The 19,821-nt window shown below is 37.1% G+C and overlaps 1 long non-coding RNA gene across 1 annotated transcript in view; it reads left to right on the forward strand.

The window, feature by feature from the left end:
- The window catches only part of LOC139697532 (uncharacterized), a 225,495-nt gene extending 214,243 nt beyond the window's left edge, over positions 1–11,252 (forward strand). Inside the window, exon 3 of the long non-coding RNA XR_011702788.1 lies at positions 11,162–11,252. This is a non-coding gene — a long non-coding RNA (uncharacterized lncRNA). The remainder of the gene's footprint in view (positions 1–11,161) is intronic.
- The last annotated feature ends 8,569 nt before the right edge of the window (positions 11,253–19,821 follow it).

Genomic DNA, 19,821 nt, shown 5'->3' on the forward strand with positions numbered 1-19,821 from the left:
CCCGGTCTCCACTTAGCATGCAAGCCGAGAGTGGGCAATCTCCCTCCCAACGCTCATCGCACCATCTCGTGTTTTCCGCATTTTGGAGTCTTTTGAATTTGCATCAACGTAAAATATTTTTTATTCTCTTGCATTATAGCATAAGTTATTTCACATAAAAGTCGAGATTTAACACATTGATACGAAAAACTGTATAGACAAAGGCACAAACAGGTGAAAACATTTCACATCCACGAATTTGTCTTTATTTTCCAATTCCACGATATTGGGGTTCCATGCCAAAAACATTTGCAGCATTATCAGATGAATATGTATACCTTTTATTCCAGAGTATTCGGAAGAAGAGCTGGTTGACTTTTCTCCCTAACAGTTTATATAATTTTGAATATAACATATGTTGACTTGTTTTTACATTTATGTTAAAACGGTTGTCGTAGAAATGGAAATGAAAATGAATTTGTGAATTTGAGGAATAAAAGTGTTTTGTTTCGCCTTTACCATGGAACCATTCGAAGAAGTAACAGTTCAAGTAGTTTTAAAGCTAATAATATGGCTTAAATCATCGCATAACTATTTTTAAATAAATTAATATTTTAGTACAAATACATATGAAATAATCCCTTAGATAGAACCGCAAGGACATTTAAACTAATTCTCACACATTTACATATTATATTACAAAACTCTTAAAATATTCTTGCGGTGCATTCAAAGTTATGGCGACTACATTAATCTTTCTCTGGTGTGCCGTTCGGCTTTACATAAATATTATAAATAACTGACGCAGATAAAATTTCGAATAGAAATAAATTGATGCTGTTTATTGATCGTTTTTTTGCCCTATAACTGTACACTGCGGTGAAATGAGAAAAATATAATTATTGTATTTGAAGGAATAGTAGCTTATTGAAGGCCACGATGGATGCAATAGACAGTAGTAGAAGGAAAAGTGTAAAATATAGGAAATAAGTAATTTGAGTCAACAATAAATATAAAAAATAATAAGTTGCTTAGTGGTTTGAATAGCAACCCGAGAGAACGCGGTGAATTTTAAGGTCGCTACGAACTATCCCATGTCATTGGCCCCCACTGAAACTAATGGTATATTTTTCACCAAAAAAGTTTGGTTTTACTTTATATGCATAATTTATGTTTCACATTCGGTTCTATGAGTACATATGATTAGTAGAGATTTGCCTCACATGTATGTGTTATGATGTGTTCCTGTGCACAAAATGCTAACGGAAAAGAAAATATGTTTAAAAAATAATTTCAAACTTATGAATGTGGAAAGTATAATTTTTTCCATCATTTATATGCAACAACTACTATATCCACAATATTATACAAGCTAGTACAAAAATTTGTCATTGAAATATAAATAAACTTTGAATACTAGATGATGACCAAGAAGTATAGCTCTAAGAAAAAGGCCCCCTCTAATATTTACCCTTCGTAGTCCTCTACCGTAAATTACCAGCGAATGTGTACTCAACCTTGCCACATTCTTCGGCAATCTATTCAAAGTAACCTTACGTGGCTTGGTAATCTCCTTGTTTCCTTTGTCATATTGGTTTCCAATGCCTCAAGACTTTGGCTGGGGTACATACCGACTTTCTGATAGTTTGCCGACCGCAAAACCATGCACGATATAACTTTTATGGCTATATACGGAATTGCAAGCTTGCATTCATGGAAGAATGTGAACTTTCACATAGAAGCTAAGTGTTCTCAGCGTAATGTCTGAAATTATTTGCATTTTAAATCAAATTTCACGCAAGAATGTGTACTCAACCTTGCCACATACATAATTTAGGGCAAGTTGATTTTAGCGGAGTCCATTTGACTCCGCTAGAATCTTACATAACCATGGGTTGCTTCATCTGTTTGAATTCATTTTTAAGTAGATACTAACACTAATAGTTATTATGTCCATTCAAAAACCTACCTTAACCGGTAGATTACCTAATAATAATAATAATAATAATAATAATAACTAACACTAAATCTCTGCATGCTTAATTGAAAAATGATTGCAGAAACTTGGGATTAACAGTACTAATTTGACCTATAAGATTACAAATTATATTACCAAAACTATGAGTGAGTGTGAGCACGTCAGTGTAAAGTATCATAAAAGTCCAAATTTAAAATTAAATGTGATTAAAAAGACTTAATTAGCAAAGCATGACCTTTAGCATAATATGCTGAGCGAGAATGCCCTGAGTAAATACCGTGTAAAGTTGTATGTAAGTGCTTCACTTAAATCAAGTGAAGTGGGGTTCAGAAAAATAACTGGTATCTCTTTCCGTTTGTTGATCAAAAAACTGGAATGCGACATTTTAATTATTCTTGTGAGAGATTGCAGACACTTCTAATGTATTTATGAGAAGAAGAGTTAATGATTAAAAATAAGGATATCAACAGTTAACGTTTTTAATAATTTATTTTAAGGAGACAGCTTCCTTCCCATTTTTACGAAACCCCATATGTTATCACAAAAAATAAATAAAACGCTGAGAACTTTTTTATCTGCAAGAATCCTCTCCGGTTATCATTTAGGCGAAATGTTTGTTGAGCACCTTGGACGGTACAAGATGATATTGCGCTCATGGTCGTGTCCAGTCGACATGATAATGCACGAGTTATTACTTCGCCTTCTTTGACTTTTAAATTACCAACGCTGCAAGTGATGTCGTATGAATCGAGCACCAGACCTTGCAATAAATTACCATGCCCGGTTATAAAACCCATAGTGCTTGGCGGCGTGTGTCAAGGGCACATGCATATCGGGTAGGTCTCTAGGGGCACTGCCACGGAAATGCTCTTATCCTTGAGCAAATGGACTACGTACGAGCTAGCCGCTAAATTGAATGTAAAAATTTCGAACTCGATGAAAAAATAATACCTTTGCACGCAGGGAAATTGAGAAGTCAAATGATGCAAGACCCCGAGACCTGGGACGTAAACTGAACTATAAGCGCGTATTAGGTTCAGCGTGCAGAGTTTCGTTTAATTCAACTGCCATTCAAGTGAATTGGAATAGAATCAAAAATCGGGCACTCTTTGGACGATGATGAATGATGCATAATATTTTTTTAACTTGAATGTGAGACCTGAATTGCTCTTTGCGCGTACACTATGTTCTTTCACGTAAATCTGTCTGATGAAGTCAGGCAAGAAGGTGGAAATTTTGTGGGAGAGGATGAAAATTAATGTAGGAGAAGGAGTGAATTTGAACGATGCCAGAGATTATCCGCATTCACTGATTTAAATTCAGGCGATTTTAAGTTGAAACTGATGCCCACCGAGAAGAGTGAATTTAGGAGTCACATAAACAGACGCACATAAATACGCCCTATATTCCCATTCCCACTATAGTATTTCTCATTATGCTATATTTTAGAAAATGTCTCTTCTCCGAAGAAGTATTGCTTTACATATTTTTCGAGGAGGACCACATCATTTATCCAGTCAGCCACTAAAAGTTGATCAGTTTAAACTTTGAAGGTTTATTACAAATTCGTTACCATGTAGAAAATCTAGTGTTTCTTATTTTTAATTAGAATCAAAGATATATTCGGTGTTTTCAGCTATAACTCTATATATTTGTTATCTATTTAGTTACCGGATTATGATTTTTTTTAGGATGGCTTAATGGATTTCGATCCATAAATTTTGTAATTGCAAGTGAGCAGTTTAATTTTTCTAAATTCACTTTTCCGAATTCATGGGCAAATTCAGCGTAGTAGTTCAACTTTTTTCTCTCCAAAATTATTAATTGCGATGGCATCCATCTGAACAACTATATTGTTTGCGAACTCAAAACAAAATCGTATTTCAATCGATGAAACGTTTTTCGAAAACGGTTTTTCATAACAAGGGAAAATTTGTGATGTTCTAACATTTAATTACGTGAATGAAGTTTAGGACTAGTAGATTTTGTAAGAGGGTATTATTTGACGTGCTTTTTGAAGTCACTAATTCAGAATATATAGAGTTTATAATAGTTATTTTTTCCTATTTAGAAAATTAAGTAAAAAAAGAATACGAATTGTTTCAAATAGTTAAGCACATCATTTTCAAGTGACTCATGGCTTTTTATTACTTTAAAAATATCTCAGGAAATCAAAAATGCAAGTCGTTAAAACAATATCGTGTGGAAAACTGCAAGCATTTTATTAATCAAGTTCGCCGTAAGGTTCAAGTGTGATCCAGATGTAGATCTTGGTTCCAAAGCAAGGATGACAACATTTTGATTTAAATTTTTTTGCGTCAAATATACGAAATTCGATAACGACTAAAAATAACACTAACTCATGCGAAGAAATGAGACTGAGATAACGTCTCCAGAAGGGAATGAAATCCAAAATATATCTCATCCTCTTTGTATTGTATCAGTGACGCGCAGAAGCTATTAACCCCTAACTCTTTTCTTACTCTTTCACAATATCTCCCCATTCTCAAAACGGTGGAAGCACTTAAACTGAATTTTAGTCCTCGCTTTCTTATCATTCCATTTGCAGCTCCAGACGAATAGATGCGCAATTTGACCCTCGCCAATTTTCTCTTGATGATATCCTTCCGGGTAGCGACATAGATAGCTAGAAAAAATTGAAGTTCCTCCTTCCGCATAATGATTGGTTATTTTATTTCTTTCTTTGTCTTTCACAAGAACTTATTTAAGTAATGGTACACCTGAATATTATTCTATTACAATAGCATACTTTTGCTTAAAACTATTCCCTTGGATTAAGAATTTTTGTGAGAATGTACACGTGTAGTGTTTTTTCGTAATTCCTCAAGATTTAGAAAGTAGCATATTTAAAACAGGGAGGGTAAAGGGATTAAAATATATGAATACTAAATAAAATGTTCAATATACTGTGGTTGAGGGGCCATTTTTACAGGAAAGGTATGATGGCAATTTTTTCTATTGTGTTATCCAAGAAAATAATTTCATTTCTATTTGAATTGGCATTTGTCAAAAATAAAATAAAATGACATATTTGCTTGTAACTCAAAATTTTTTTATTAAAATATGACCTTAAAATTTGTCTTTGTGTACCCTCGTTTTGCCACTGGAAAACTTGGATTAAATATTTCACCTCATGTTTTATGTACAAATGTGATTTTTCATATTGTTTAACTTCTAAAGGAAGAATTTCAATTTTTAATCAGTTGAACTTCATTACTAGCTTTAAATTGCTTTAGGCTAATTTTTAGTGTGTCATTTTTCATAAAATTTCTTTAAATTAAAATATTGCACATATGAGGGTCGCGGTAGTCCAGTGGGTAGAGCGTTTGACTACTGACCGGAGGGTCCGATTCCCGGGCAAGGCACTCTGGGCACCTGCAGCTCCACCCAAGCTAAAGTGATTTTTCGGGTACCAGGTCTTCCTGGGAAACAATAACCGGCACAGGGAAAGGAACTGCCCCCCCTACCCTGATGTGTGAATTTTTACAAGCCGTATAGGGCTTAGTACTGGGTGATCTCTGCCATCACCTACTAAACCGACCTTCGGGTTGATTACTGTGTTTATGGTTATGGTTTTTTTAGTCAATATGAGTACATGAATGTTTAAAATGTCCAAACATTTTCCTCTTTCATTGATGACCTGAATTGATTGCTATCTATTGGAACTATACCAGGATCATTATAATTTTCCTTTTTTGCGAAAGTATCATGATAGGAGGATGAATCAAATAATACATCATTAGGTATTAATTCTGAATGGGCAAAGTTCTTTTCCTATGGTTTTTAACATTGCTTTTAATTCCTCGATCATCACGGTGTTGGCCAATTAGTAAAGAAGACTTTGCAAAAAAATGTAATCAATAGTTTACATCCGTTGAGTGGCAATTCAACCTTATATAGGATATGTACATATGTATATTCTACGCATTTAAACCAGAAACAACCGTAGTACAAGTGGTTATAAATGCTCGTAGAAAGTGAGAAAAATGACGGGTGATGAAAGTTTTAAAATGATGGAGCAAAAGCTTAAGCAGATAAGAAATGCTTATACCAATTAAATATTAAAAACGTGTATTTAAAGGCACTTTTTCATCAACTAATATTAAGTAATAGTAGAAGTTTGCAACACGTATTGTTTAAATAAATATTTATTAAATGTTTACCTTTATAGTCCAGTGTTTCACCTTAGTTCCTGTTGAAAACAGAAAGAAGTAACTAATTCAGAGACTAAAAATTAGTAAAATCCTCGGAAATGACTCTTCTCAAATTATTTCAAAATATATTGCATTTGCTTAACCCTCATAAGATTGACAGATGTTGTTTAGTGTTAACAGTGAGTTAGAGTCTACTATTTAACACGTGCTATGGAGAGTTCACCACCAAAACCGGACTAAAACTCATTGAAATGAGAGAATATGCAAGTATTTCTTAATAGGGTGGATCAATAAATATGAGGATGTGAATTCTCACCGATAATTCATCTTGAGGGTTGTGGGTACTGGTTATATTATTATTTTTCCTTTCGACGATAGATACTTTGAATTTTCCATGTGCTAAATGCGTGAAAACCATCTCTACATACATGGGTAAGAGGGTAAAAACCATCTTTAAGAAATCTCTTTATTTGCGCACCATATATTTCATGAGGCGTTCACTCATCTCGAGAGCTCCTCCTACTTTACGGTCTCTCAAAAATTTTCCCTCTTTCATCACTGCCCTTTTTATGCGCATGAAGTTTCCTCCACCTTTTTAAAAAGTGGAAGGTCTCCTCCGTCATAAATCTCTTGTGAAGATTGTAGCATTTCACAAAGGTTGCTCAACTGATGTATAACTGGAGGAGTATTTTTAGCACAAGAATTCCGGGAAATTTATCAGAGGGTTATACTATATACATGTATACATATGTTAAAAAAAAACGAAAGTATGCTTGTTATTCCTTAGCATTTTATGAATGAAACTTAATGACTTGTATCTAGTCTCTTTGAGGTCGGTGTACGGCAACAGAAGTTATTTTTTCCGTTATTAAGTTGGCGTGTGTCAGCGTGTCGAAAATAATATTTTGAAAGGAATCCGGTGATCTCATTTTTATATACTTCAGATGGGGAAACTAGTTGCGAATCTCTGAGTGTCATAACCTTGCCTTTGTCAAATTTTTGGGAGTGTTTAATTCGGATGCCTCCTTTGCTAATGCTCACTTCTTTCACCAAGAAACTTTAGTTGGGATCCCAGGGTTTCTATACCAGTCGCAAGTATCTATGAGATTACTGTAAATATGGGAATCTGGGAGAAATCCAGTTTGTGTCCCTTGCACAATATAAGTCAGGTGCTACGTACCTTTTAAATGCAAACTGACGTCCATAACGCATAGCATAACGCATATTAACCTTCGCATATAAAATATTTAGATCTCATGGAACATTCATGCTTAGAGCATAATCTGACAGCTGAGCAATTAAAACGGGAATCAGTTTTTTCGCCGACGTCATAGGATAATCTAGTCCCAGGCCGCCCTAATTTTCTATTCCCTTTCCAGTTAGGTGCACTTTTGAATTCTCTTTTCTCTTGCCAAATGTTGTAGTTCTTTTATATTGAACATATGTTAGCTAAGAAACGAGGCCTTATTCTGGATATCCTTTGGTGTATATTCGCAAAATGAGATTGTATCCTGATGAAAAATTCCCTTTTAATGTAAATAATTTTTTTTGGAATATTAGGATATTTATCCTTATGAGCTAAAAAAATGGAAATTTTTAGGAAAAGCTGTTCTAATTAACGCACGGATATTATTATGCATTTAAAATTCGTCGGTAGTCAAGTTGACTTTCCATATATTCTATTAGTGGCATATCATCCACATAAAGATTGAGATTACGATAAACCTTAACAATAAATTTTACGCTAAATATTTTAGTGAATCTCGGATGGTTTTTTCTTCTTACTTATGCTCAAAAACCTATTTTTACTGATATATAAATACAACAATCACATGTCATTATTGCTAAAGATTTCTAAAATATGAGATTATATGAAGTTTTTTGGAATTATAGAGAAAACTTAATGAATTAATAATATCAAGAGTGGAAATAAACTAGAGATTGTTATACTCAAGCAATAGTTCACTAGAACTGGAAAGAGGATAAATGCTGGATACGTTCCGCTCCGAGTGCGTATCCTGAAGTATTACCTCATTTGTTTTATTATAAACTTACTTTATTTCTATTGGATATGATTCTCATTGATAGACATTTTCTTAATGCCTCATTGAAATTCAAATTTTCATGTTTATTTTCTTTCCGGAAAATCCTGAATTTCGCACTTCTCAATAGCGGTTTGAATTTATGCAAAAAGACGGAGACGGTATTTCTGAACTTTAAATTAATTTTCATCAGCATTAACCGGTTTTGTATAAAAAGTATCGGGAAACATTTCGGAAAATAGATTTTTTATGGCATTGCTGCAATAACTCAAATGTCTTCAAAGTACATTGCTTGAGCGTCAACACACATTTTTCAATGGATTTTCCACGACTTGAAGGCTCCCTAGTCGGCGGATTCCGGGAAGTCTTTAAGGGTACGTGTGCAAGATTCTCTGATGGCACTTGTCGCATGGTGGTGTCCTTTGAGGGAATATTTCACTAAATAAAGACTGTAAGGGGGTTGGGCAATCGTTCCGATGCCGTTGCAGAAGGTCTTTGCAAACAGACACTTGACTCTACTTATGTTCATCCGTCAAGACCTTTGGGAGGAGTTTAGCGCAGATCTTTCGGATCAAAAAATTTGTATTGATAAAGATGAACCCTGTGAATCGATGCCAAAACCATCTGCCACCATGCGTACACTTAACCGTTAGTCTGAATTAAACATTTCACACATACATCAGCAAAAAGCTGTTACTTATACTTTTTATTCAAACCTGGTATGTTTTATATTATTTTCAACATTTCATCATTAATACATAGATAACATTAATGGTAAAATTTTTGGATATCTCAAAATTAAAAAAGAAAATTTTAACACTCCATTGAACTCAGTTTTAGATGCTAATTTCAGTTTATTCATCTCAGCATGGACCAGTCTATGTACACATTTTATATTAATCCTACTTCCTGCTACAAGAGACCTTAAAATAACTAAATTCTCCTCTCTATGATTATTGGAGATTTTAGTAAATACCAGTTTGGTCTTAGGAGCGATTTAGGAAAAAGTCTGAGGTTCCTCTCTCCTGTACAGAGGGGACGTATCTTCAACAAGATACCAATGACGTAGAAATCAAGTGTCTCCCGGGATAAGAAGTCCCCTTCTATTAGCGCGAACGGCCTTGTTTGAGGGTGCATCAGTGGATAGAAGTTAGGGTATCATGTTGCCCTTATATGGGAAACTGTTCATATAGGTGGATGAGCCCTGTAAGGCCAACGTCATAGGATATGGAGTTCAACGTATAGGATAAGATAAAATCATTGCATTCCAGATCCTCGTGGTATCTCTAGTCCCACTGAAATGTCCTCTAAAAATTCCGGAGATAAAATATGCCCACATTCAGATCTCCCATTGGAAACTTTCCCAGGAAATTCGGGCGATTTGATAGACAAGGAGAAGAAGAAGAAAAGGAAAACCTTTGAAATGAGAATTGGGACATGAAGAAAATGAATAAAAAAGGTACATTTAAAATTGTGAAGGGCGAAATTAAAATACAAAACATCGGTATTGAAGGATTAAATAATTTACTGTTGGATGGAGAAGGGGAATTTGAAATCTTACATCGATGACAAATTCCATTCACCGAAAAAAATTATTCATTGCTTTACAGTTTCTTCTTGTGAACACTTATTTCTCTATCTATTGACCCACTTTTGGCACTTATGGATAAAACTCTTGACCCACTTCAGCAGAACGATACAAACGAATGAAAAACTACTAAAATTGATAAAACTCAAACATAAACTTATACTGCTCAAAATAAAACTCCACCGAAAATGCGCAAAGGCTCCAAAGCATCCAACCTCTAAACGAAACTAAACAATATAATATACTACTGGGTGAAGCAGAATTGACTCCCTGGTTTTAAAAAAACCACCAAAGAGCACACAGGTAAATGAACAGAGTAGGAGTAGAAACGTTAGCTGAGAAAAGCAACGTCCATTTTAGAATTTACCATGCAGTGGTCTTGAGCATCGAGGCTTTGTCTTAGCAACGTTCCTTACAAACAGTGATAGTGTGGTGGCGACGCAGAGGGCTTTTCGTAGGCAGTTTGATTCGTCTTGATAGGGTTCATTGATGCTAAAACCATTAGGAAATGGATTATTACTGTACGGGAGACAGGATCTGCACCTCCTAGAAAACCAGCTGGATGATCTGAAAGTGTGTGGACATATGTAAACATCGTGACATGAGAGCGTTATCCATTTAAGTGTCCTGTGAGAGTGTCTGCAATGAAACAGTCTCCGGCTCTGAGCGGAAACATGTTGCTGCTTTTAGAATATCGCCCAGAACGGTGGTAGTAGTAGTATTTTAAGGGAGGTGACCGACAGCTGAGGTCATTGGACCATTAGGGATGGACAGGTAATGATGAAGGGTGGAGAGAAACCCGGCGTCGGTATTAGCGTTATATTTACGAAAGGCGCCAAGGGGTCCGCAACTTAACGTCCCATCCGACGGACGGCGAACGCACTCAAAGTGCCCTCCACAAAGCAAAGCAAACTAGGGATCGAGATACCACTGAAAAATATTCAACAACGCCGGGATTTGAACCCGGGCCCTCTGGCTGGGAAGCCAATACGAAAGATTCCTATGTCTAGTGGAATCTCATTGTTCAAAAATATTTAACTAAAGATAGTTGAGGAAGCAGAGATGACCAAATATCGCCATGCAAATTCTGGGAACCAAATATGTTTTGCATAAGTATGGCTCCATTTGAAACGTCAACTGTAGCTCGTCTCTTCATTTTGGCGTAATCTTCACGATTAACGTTTTGTCCATTATGTTTTAGTAAGCACTCGTCTGAGAAATGATATTAATTTTCCAATCAAATAATTATTATATATTATTATATTGAATTGATTGGAAAGAATTGATTTCTGTATCAGTCCCGTAAATTTTTCCCATTCGATTTCTTGTGATTCGATGGAGGGTGTTTTTTTTTATTTCTCTAACAAGTTCAACCTCTTGATTTCTCCTTTTTTCACAGAAGGTCCCTCCGCCGACGCTAGTCGCCCGTTCGATACTAGAGAGGGGCGTGGCATCACCGAAGCTTCACCCACTCTACAGCCTCCGAAAACCGTCCTGGGAGGCTGGGGACTGTCCCGACTCATCCCGCGTCAGAGCCGCCACCATCACATCCGCCCATTTGCCGACCCCGCCGATGTAACGGGGACCGGGCGTGTCATCCGGAGGGGCAGGAGGCGGCGGAGGAGGGGGCCGCACGCGACGATGCGGATGATGACCCCACCACCCTGGGAGATGGGGGTTGCCGGAAGGGCGGGGAGGGGTCCATTCGCCGTGGAGTGGTAGGAACCTTCTTCGGCTTCGAATCCCCAAGGAGATCCGGCGATCGCCTAGTAGGCAAACTCCACCGGCCTTACCTTACGCACACGGCCGGGATTCCGATCCTCACGTGTGTGAGACAACGCGGACAATAGAATAACCTCCGTGTGCCCGACCACGAGGGATTCCCACCCACTCAGTACCGACCACACTTCACAGCTTCCATAGCTACGGGGGGCGAAAACGGTCGCAGGATTCCATTACTAGGAGCACCTCCACACCTTTCCCTGTTCCATAGCCGCGGTCAATTTGGTTCGTTTCCTCGCCAAACCTAATTTATCTCGCCTCCGATTTTCTTGGCATTCTCCCAATTCCCCTACTTGTCACCCCTCTCTCCTTTCCCCTCCCTCCCCTTACCCGGCCTCCGATTTCACGAAGGAAAAATTCTTGTGTGGCATCGATGACCCCATTCTCACTCCTTTCCCACTTCTCCAAAAACTCTATAATACCTTAGAAGCCAGGGTAAATTTCTTATTCCGCCAATTTACCCTTCAGACAAAGTTTAACCACGTGAGAAGTAAACTTCTTCTTTTATCTTTTTCTTATGCTCCTGAGACTTTCTCTACCTCTCCTCGCGAGCAAGGAACAAAAAAAAGCGAGGATAAATAATAAAATCATAACCTCAAAGGTTACTAAAGGCGCAAGTTTTAAGTCCACATTAGGCGGTAAACTGTCTAAAACGCAGAGTAGTCCCTTGCTATGCTTCAAAAGTAAATATATTTTCCTGTAGGATCTATTGTATCCCTTGATTTTTCCAATATATTTGCTTTTAGAAATTATTTGACTCATTCTCCTTGCGTTTAAATCTTATTTTGATTATAAAAAATATTATTTATTTTTTCTCGCCTTTTGAAATAAACACAATTTTATTTCTCAAAGATTGCGGTGAAAAATAAAAGACAGAACCCTTCACTTTAAGATCGTTATAAAATTTTTTTGAATAGTTTTATTGAGATAATACGAACTTTATTTTTTCCCCGATATCTTTTCTTTTCATATAAAATACTTTCTTCTACTTCCACAGGAAATTCTCCGTGTATTATAACAATTGAATGCGGTGTTATATGACGAGACCAACCGACTAAATTCAGTACAGTTTTTCATTTTTGTTAGAAACAAATAAATACATTGGGAGTAAAATATTCTATCTTCTTCAATTGCTTACTCAGGTACTGATATATATTTAATTTATTTTTATGTAATTCTACTTCCATGATCAAATTATTAGCATAATTTTTGCCTGAAAAGAGAGCAAGGTCGCTAATACATCTCAAACTAATAGTGTTCTATCTTGCATTGTGAAACAGGAAATTATAAATTCGAGAACAATAATAAATTATCTCCTTACGCTTTCATTCATTTAAGTACATTTAAAATCACATCAAATTAATTAATATTTGTCGTCATTATTATTCCAATCTGTCATTTCCCGGAGTCTCGAAGCACTTGAGTCGTTGGTCCTTCTCTTGTCTTTCCTTACCTTCACCCTGTCCATTTAAGGCAGTTCAATCTTCACAACGCTGATAAAAAAGAAGAAACATAAAAGGCCTCTCGATCCCAAGAGAGCTCTTCTCCTTCACTATCCTAGAGTTTAAACCTTTAACTTAAATAAAGCCTCTTCCGCATTCTCCCCCCTCTCCCTTTATCTCTTCACCCTCACTCATCCCACCTCCTATTGGCTTTAGCCAGTGCCCTCAAAAAGGGAACAATATCCTCAGACCATCACACTTCCTGCCAACAGAAAAATACCTCATCACCCGTCTCGAGCCAAATACCAGGTGCTCCTTGTTGTTATCCCCACCTCCATAACACTCACCCCACTCCTTCACACCTTTCCTCTCGCAGCCCTCATCATTTCACCGGAGAAAGAATGAGTGGAGAAACGGTGTGACTCACCACTTCCGTTCCCCCTCTCGGCCCAGTCTCCTCCAGTCGTCTCCACCGCGAGGAGTCATCCCCTGAAGGACGGAATCCTTATAGAAAGGGGCAGACATCTTTCTAACCCTTCCCGTGACACCCCATCTCCAGCCTCCGGAATTTCCGCGCGCTCTCACGCCCGTCTCGTGATTGGAGACGGAGGGAAAGGAGGGGTAGTGAAAAAAAGTAAGAGATTGGCTAACGTCTTCGTTCCGAGTCTGCGTTCGCTGAGTGCGAGATGGCCGTCGCGTCGGCAGCCGTCCTGGGGGCCGCGGCCGGCACTGGCCTCGCCCTCGTAGTGGCCATGACCCTGCTCGTCTGCCGCTACTACTCGCGGAGGCATCACGGAAAAGACTGGTCCCGATTGGACCGATTCGCGGGAGACGCCACGGTGCACCGCTCCTCTCGGCCACGGCTGCTGGATGAGACGTCGTCGATATCTTCGGCGTCCACCTGGGGCAGCCGTAGCAGCCTGCGCAGTGGTAACGGGAAGAAGAGGGCGCCGTCTTTTGCCATTGCCACCCAGGTCAGTCTCGTTCGGCTTACCCTTTCCCCGGGCTGTTGCTGAAATGTGACTAGGGCATCAAAAAGGATAGCAGTTAGATGAAGTGGTGGATGTTGAATATATGTTAAATTTTTGGTTTGATTGAGACGTAATAATATCACCTCCGAATCTCTCGAAGGGAAAATTTACGTAATTTTATTAATTTAAATATGTTTTGCATAGCAAATATCCTGCCCTTGTGGATAAGGTTAGCCTATAGTAAATTGATCTAAACAGCTATTTTATCGTTTATCCTTTTCCTATTACCACCTTTTTCCCTTGTTAGGAATAATAATAGAACTCTCACGTTAATTTTTCCAAAAACATGTTACTTTTTGGCGCACCTCATCATCTAAAAATTATTATATGAATAAGAAATGATCTAGCATAATTAATTTGTACTACCTTGAACAAAAAGTTCCCGGAATAACCACCGTGTGGCGCTCCCGTCGTTCCGATTTGAGTTCTGTTTTTTTTGTTAAATTGGTACATCTGTTGTTGATATTCCCTTTAAATCTTAGTGTCATAACTTGACATTTGCAAAAGTTACGTAGCCAAGAGTACATCTATCTCTGTGTGTGTTGGCGATTTTTTACAATTTCAGAAATGGATTTAAATTTGCAACAACGAACTTGTATTAAATTTTGCGTAAAAAACGGATTTAGTGGCGCACGGACGTTGGAAATGTTGGAAAAGTGTTTCGGCAACGATTCTCTAAAAAAAACGGTCGTTTACCAGTGGCACGAGCGGTTCAGAAGTGGTCGTGAGTCAATCGAAGATGATGAACGCAGTGGCAGACCATCGACATCGAAAGTCGGTGAAAAAATTGATAAAGTAAAAGAAATGTTGGTCAATAACCGCAAATTAACCATCAGAGAAATAGCGGAGGACTTGAACATTGCCTATGGATCCGCCCAAGACATTGTGGTTAATGATTTGGGTTTCCGTCGTGTAGCATGCCAAAAGACCTCAATTTCATGCAAAAAAGAGACCGTGTTGACGTCGCAAAAGACATGATTTGCGAGGCTGAATCCGATCCCACATTCATCAAAAGGATCATTACTGGAGACGAGACGTGGGTTTATGAGTACGACACGCAATCCAGACATCAGGCAAGTGAATGGCGTTCACCAAATGAGCCGAGACCAAAAAAACCACGTCGTTTTCAGTCAAAAAAGAAGGCAATGCTGACGGTTTTCATGGATTACAACGGTGTAGTGCATCATGAATTTTTGCCAGAAGGCCAGACAGTAAACAAAGAGTATTATTTGGGCGTTATGAGACGTTTGCGTGAAGCAATTCGCCGAAAGAGACCGGAAATGTGGGCAGAAAACTCGTGGATTTTGCACCATGATAACGCACCGTCGCACAGTGCTATCATTATTCGTAATTTTTTGACGAAAAATGCAACAAATACCATCCAACAGCCACCGAATTCACCTGATTTGGCTCCCTGTGACTTCTTTCTGTTCAATCGAGTTAAAAAACCATTACGGGGAACGCGTTTTAGCAGCCGAGAGGAAGTAATGGAAAAATCGCAGGAAGCACTGATGGACATACCGAAAACCGACCGTAACTTTTGCAGTCAAGTTATGACACTAAGATTTAAAGGGAATATCAACAACAGATGTACCAATTTAACAAAAAAAACAGAACTCAAATCGGAACGATGGGAGCGCCACACGGTGGTTATTCCGGGAACTTTTTGATCAAGGTAGTATATTGAATGTAGCGAAACAGTCACACTGTACGGAATGTATTAAATATATATTTAGGCACGATCAATTGTTTTAATAGAATTAATACTAAAACAGTAAAGATACATTTCGCGGCAAGTGCATTGAAATACTTTCATAGAAAACCCCAATTTCCCAGGAAGCAAAATTAGTTTATTATAGAAACATATTCATAGAGCTATTTATGACTTTTTAATGACATTTTATGAAGTTTTAATTGGGAAATCACTTAGGCTTACATTGTTCATAAGCTATGAGGGCTTAAAACGGTATCAACTGTGGTAAATGAGTTGAGTGGATTATTTAGAATTGGATTGTATCTTTTGCAGAAATATATTATTAGCTAGAATTCCTGAGACATAAATCAAATGTAATCTTCTCTTTTACGTAATGAAATGAAGTTGAACTTTGAACAATGAAATGTATCACAAATGATATCGTATCTACTGAAAACCATTTGCTGCTTGATTTAACACTTTTTCTAATTCCTTATTCAAAGGCATGGAATGTTAGAAGTACTTTGATTAAGTTTACTTCTTAATAGAATCATCAATCGTAAATAGTTAGGTAATATATAAGAGGGCTGCTAAGGAAGTAACTTACGTTTCGGCCTAGCGTGGCGGTGGGTATAGCTAAAGCCACCATCTTGGTAGCTTTAGCTCCACCCACCACCTATCTATCGTCCATATCAGATCGTCCATACATTCATTGCGCACCCAGCTATGGTAATGTGCAAACTGTGGTTCTTCTACTTTCCTCACTGCGAACTGTAAAAATATGTGCTTCAATAGAAAATTAGGATATCTGAAACAAATTCAAACTAATTTTTACGGGGTTTCTGATATTCGCCTGTTTAATTACTGCTGCTAATTTCCCACAAGCCTGTTTAATTACTGCTGCTAATTTCCCACAAGGATTATGCAAAGTCATTTAAATTAGAACATCCGAACATTAATCTTTGGCTAGGTGGTTATAAATAATCACTGAAAGAATATAAAATTTATCAATATGTTTTAGCTGATATTTGGGGAACTAAAACATTAAGTGCTAATGGTTTATTATTACTGAGGCTTGTAATAAAGCAGTGGAATAATTTTCAGTAAGATTCCATGATTTAAGTATTGAAACATCAATTGATGCTTTGAAAATATCTTGGAGTAGCAGAGACTTATAGTTTACCTAAATTACTGAGTGTCAAACAATCAAAAATTATCTTTCGATAATTGTAATAAAAAATACTTGCAGTCAAACAATAAATTGATCATCTTAAAAGAATAGTTTATTCGCCCTAAATAATCAAAATCATTAACTTTATCTCTAGTGAGTACGGTTAGTATAGATAATTAATCTTACAATAAAAGTTAACCATGAAACCATTCAATTACCGGAGTTAGAAGAATGATTTGGAACCCACATGGAGAGTTCATCATTGAATGTGGAGGAAGTTAAACAAAAGGAATGTCATTAATATCGAATGCGGAAAAAAAGAAAAAAAGAGTGATAGAAAAGGTACGGGCATAAACACATTCCCTACTCACGAGTAAGCGTTTCCTTTTATTTCTCAATCGCAGTTTCCGAGAGAGAGGGAGAAAGAGAACGGTTCAGGAGGAATACACGGGGGTTTGCTTTGTAATGGAAATCGGCCTGGGCAACTGGCATAAAAAATAAAGATCCGGCTAGTGGGAGGAACAAATGGATACGTCGGATTAAATTTTCGGCATCTCTTGGCGTGGGACAAGATAAAAATAGGAGTCGTCGGGGCACTGAGCAGGGAGAATTTGAAAGTGAAAAATAAGAGCGGGGTCGTTCATTTGCATATACATTTCGGAAAATTGCTCCCGTTCTCATGGCGAATAAAGGGATGAGCTGAGGAACCCTGAAGAGCATCTATTCTTCCATTTTCTTGTATTAATTCATCATCATGAGTTACGGCTGTCTAATTCCTCTCTTGCCACGATGCGTGGGGTTTATTCAATTCCCTTGACGCCTGGAGATGTATGCATATAATACATTATGAATATAGTCGGCTCATTGTTGTAACTGTCTTTGGCAGTCATAAATAGTCCTTCATGGTATTTGGCCTGTTTTGAACTAATTATACGTCTCATTTTTTTTAAATTAACATCGTTGGCTTTAATTCTGGATACAATTAAAGAAAAGGGTGCCAATATTTTTGTGTGAAAACGTACACGTATTTTCTTTCACCTCATCCCGCGAATCCATTGATTTTTACCTAACTTCAAGGCGATTGCTGTGAAGCGAATGGCCTCGCTTTCAGTTATAGTTGTTAATGATATTATGGGATTATTTTTTATAGAATAATTTTTTTATAGATATATATTGTTATTTTGGTTAAAGTTATTATTTTAAGATCAGAAATTTCTGGATAGTAATTTTATGGAGTTACAGGGGATAAAAGGTTTTTTAATTGTAACGAGTCAAGTCCTTGGGTTGTAGTCAACATTTCCAAAAAACTGGGTTCCGTCTCTCTAAGCTCACATCATATGAACATAAGCAGAGATGTTCTAAGCAGATGAGTTCCGCCACCACTGAATTTAAATTAGAAGGCATGGTGAAATAAATCCTCAAGTACTTAACTTTTAAAAACGGGTCTCTTTGGTGGACGTGGGTTCAAATTCAGAGAAGACTTTTTTCTAAATGTTCCTCCTCATTTATCATTCATCAGTTTTGTGCATCTTGTATCTAAATATCGGCTCTCTACCGAGATATTTCTTTTTGATTTATTCTCCGACTAAAGTGAAGTAAACATAAAAGCCATTTGAGGAGGCCAGTGAACTTTGTGAGCTGCCGGTCACTAGCATTTTAGGGATGGTCACAGGTGTGTGATAGGAGGGAGAGATGCCAGGTGGTCTACTTTGAACTTTTTGAGGGATCTCTACTAAACCCACGATCTAGCCCGTCGATGGATTGGACTTAAAGGTAAAGGGACTCCCTCTTGATTACATTCTCTTCGGAAACTACGTTAAGTTAACGGTTTTAGTCCGGATAGAAAGCTTTCAATGAAAATAACTCTAATGCTTGCCGTACAGCGTCACTCCTGGATAATTCCTTAAGTCACCGTTGTAGCTCCGACACGTGTACACCATTATTCCCCGCGAGGAATGGCATTATTGCAATTTCCATTTGCTTCTATATATTCCATTAACTGTTCCCCTAAATGTCTAACAATTTGGGAGGGTTTCAACTCTCTTTGGTCTATTTTCCTCCGCACCTTAGTCATAAGACAATTCTCACATTTGCAGTGTTATTTGATTATTATTAGACCTAGTCATGTCTTACCTGGATATCCAGGTATATGTGACATGGCGATATGATTTGTCAATTAATAACGGGAAGGAAGAAATAATTTGTCGATTAATAACTGGAAGGAAGAAATAGATTCATTTTCCTTAATGTTTTATTATAATTTTAGATTTATGAGATGATTTATAACTGAATAAGTATTATTAATAAAACAAATTATATGAATATAGTACAGTGACAAAAAATTGGTAATTATAGATTAAAATCACTTGGATCCAGCTTAATCAAGTAGAATGTAATGTTTAGGGCTAATCCTACGACATACTTTCAAATCGTAGTGTTATTTTTAAAAGAAAGTGATCTTGTTTTCCAAGGTGCACCGTTTGTTATGCTTGCATGTATTATTTTAATGACAAAAGTTGCAAATAAAGCAATGAGAACAGTAAATGGGAAATAATGAGGACGCAATGAATTATACAATAGATGGTTAAAAAAATAGGCGAGGGAAGGTAATGGAACAACGTAAACGCAGAATTAATAATTGTAAACTTACGATTTTTGTCTAATATCCTATACCAAAAGAAACTGTTAAACTCTTAAAGTAATACTTTTTGGTGAATAATCTCAATTTAAGCAATTTATAATAACTTGAAAAACGCCTATTTTGGAATTATCTGGAGAACAGAGAATCTTGCTCGATTTTAGTGCCAACCAGTTAAAAATCGTTTCTACTAAGCTGCTACACTGATTTAAAGAAAATGTATTGAATCCCTTCATGGAGCTAGAATAAGTAGATTGATCTGATTAAAAAAATCACAAGAAAGGAATTTATCCGTCATATTG

Source organism: Hetaerina americana, unplaced genomic scaffold (genome assembly GCF_022747635.1).
Source record: "Hetaerina americana unplaced genomic scaffold, ioHetAmer1.1.p SCAF_8, whole genome shotgun sequence".
In the NCBI taxonomy this organism is placed as follows: domain Eukaryota; kingdom Metazoa; phylum Arthropoda; class Insecta; order Odonata; family Calopterygidae; genus Hetaerina; species Hetaerina americana.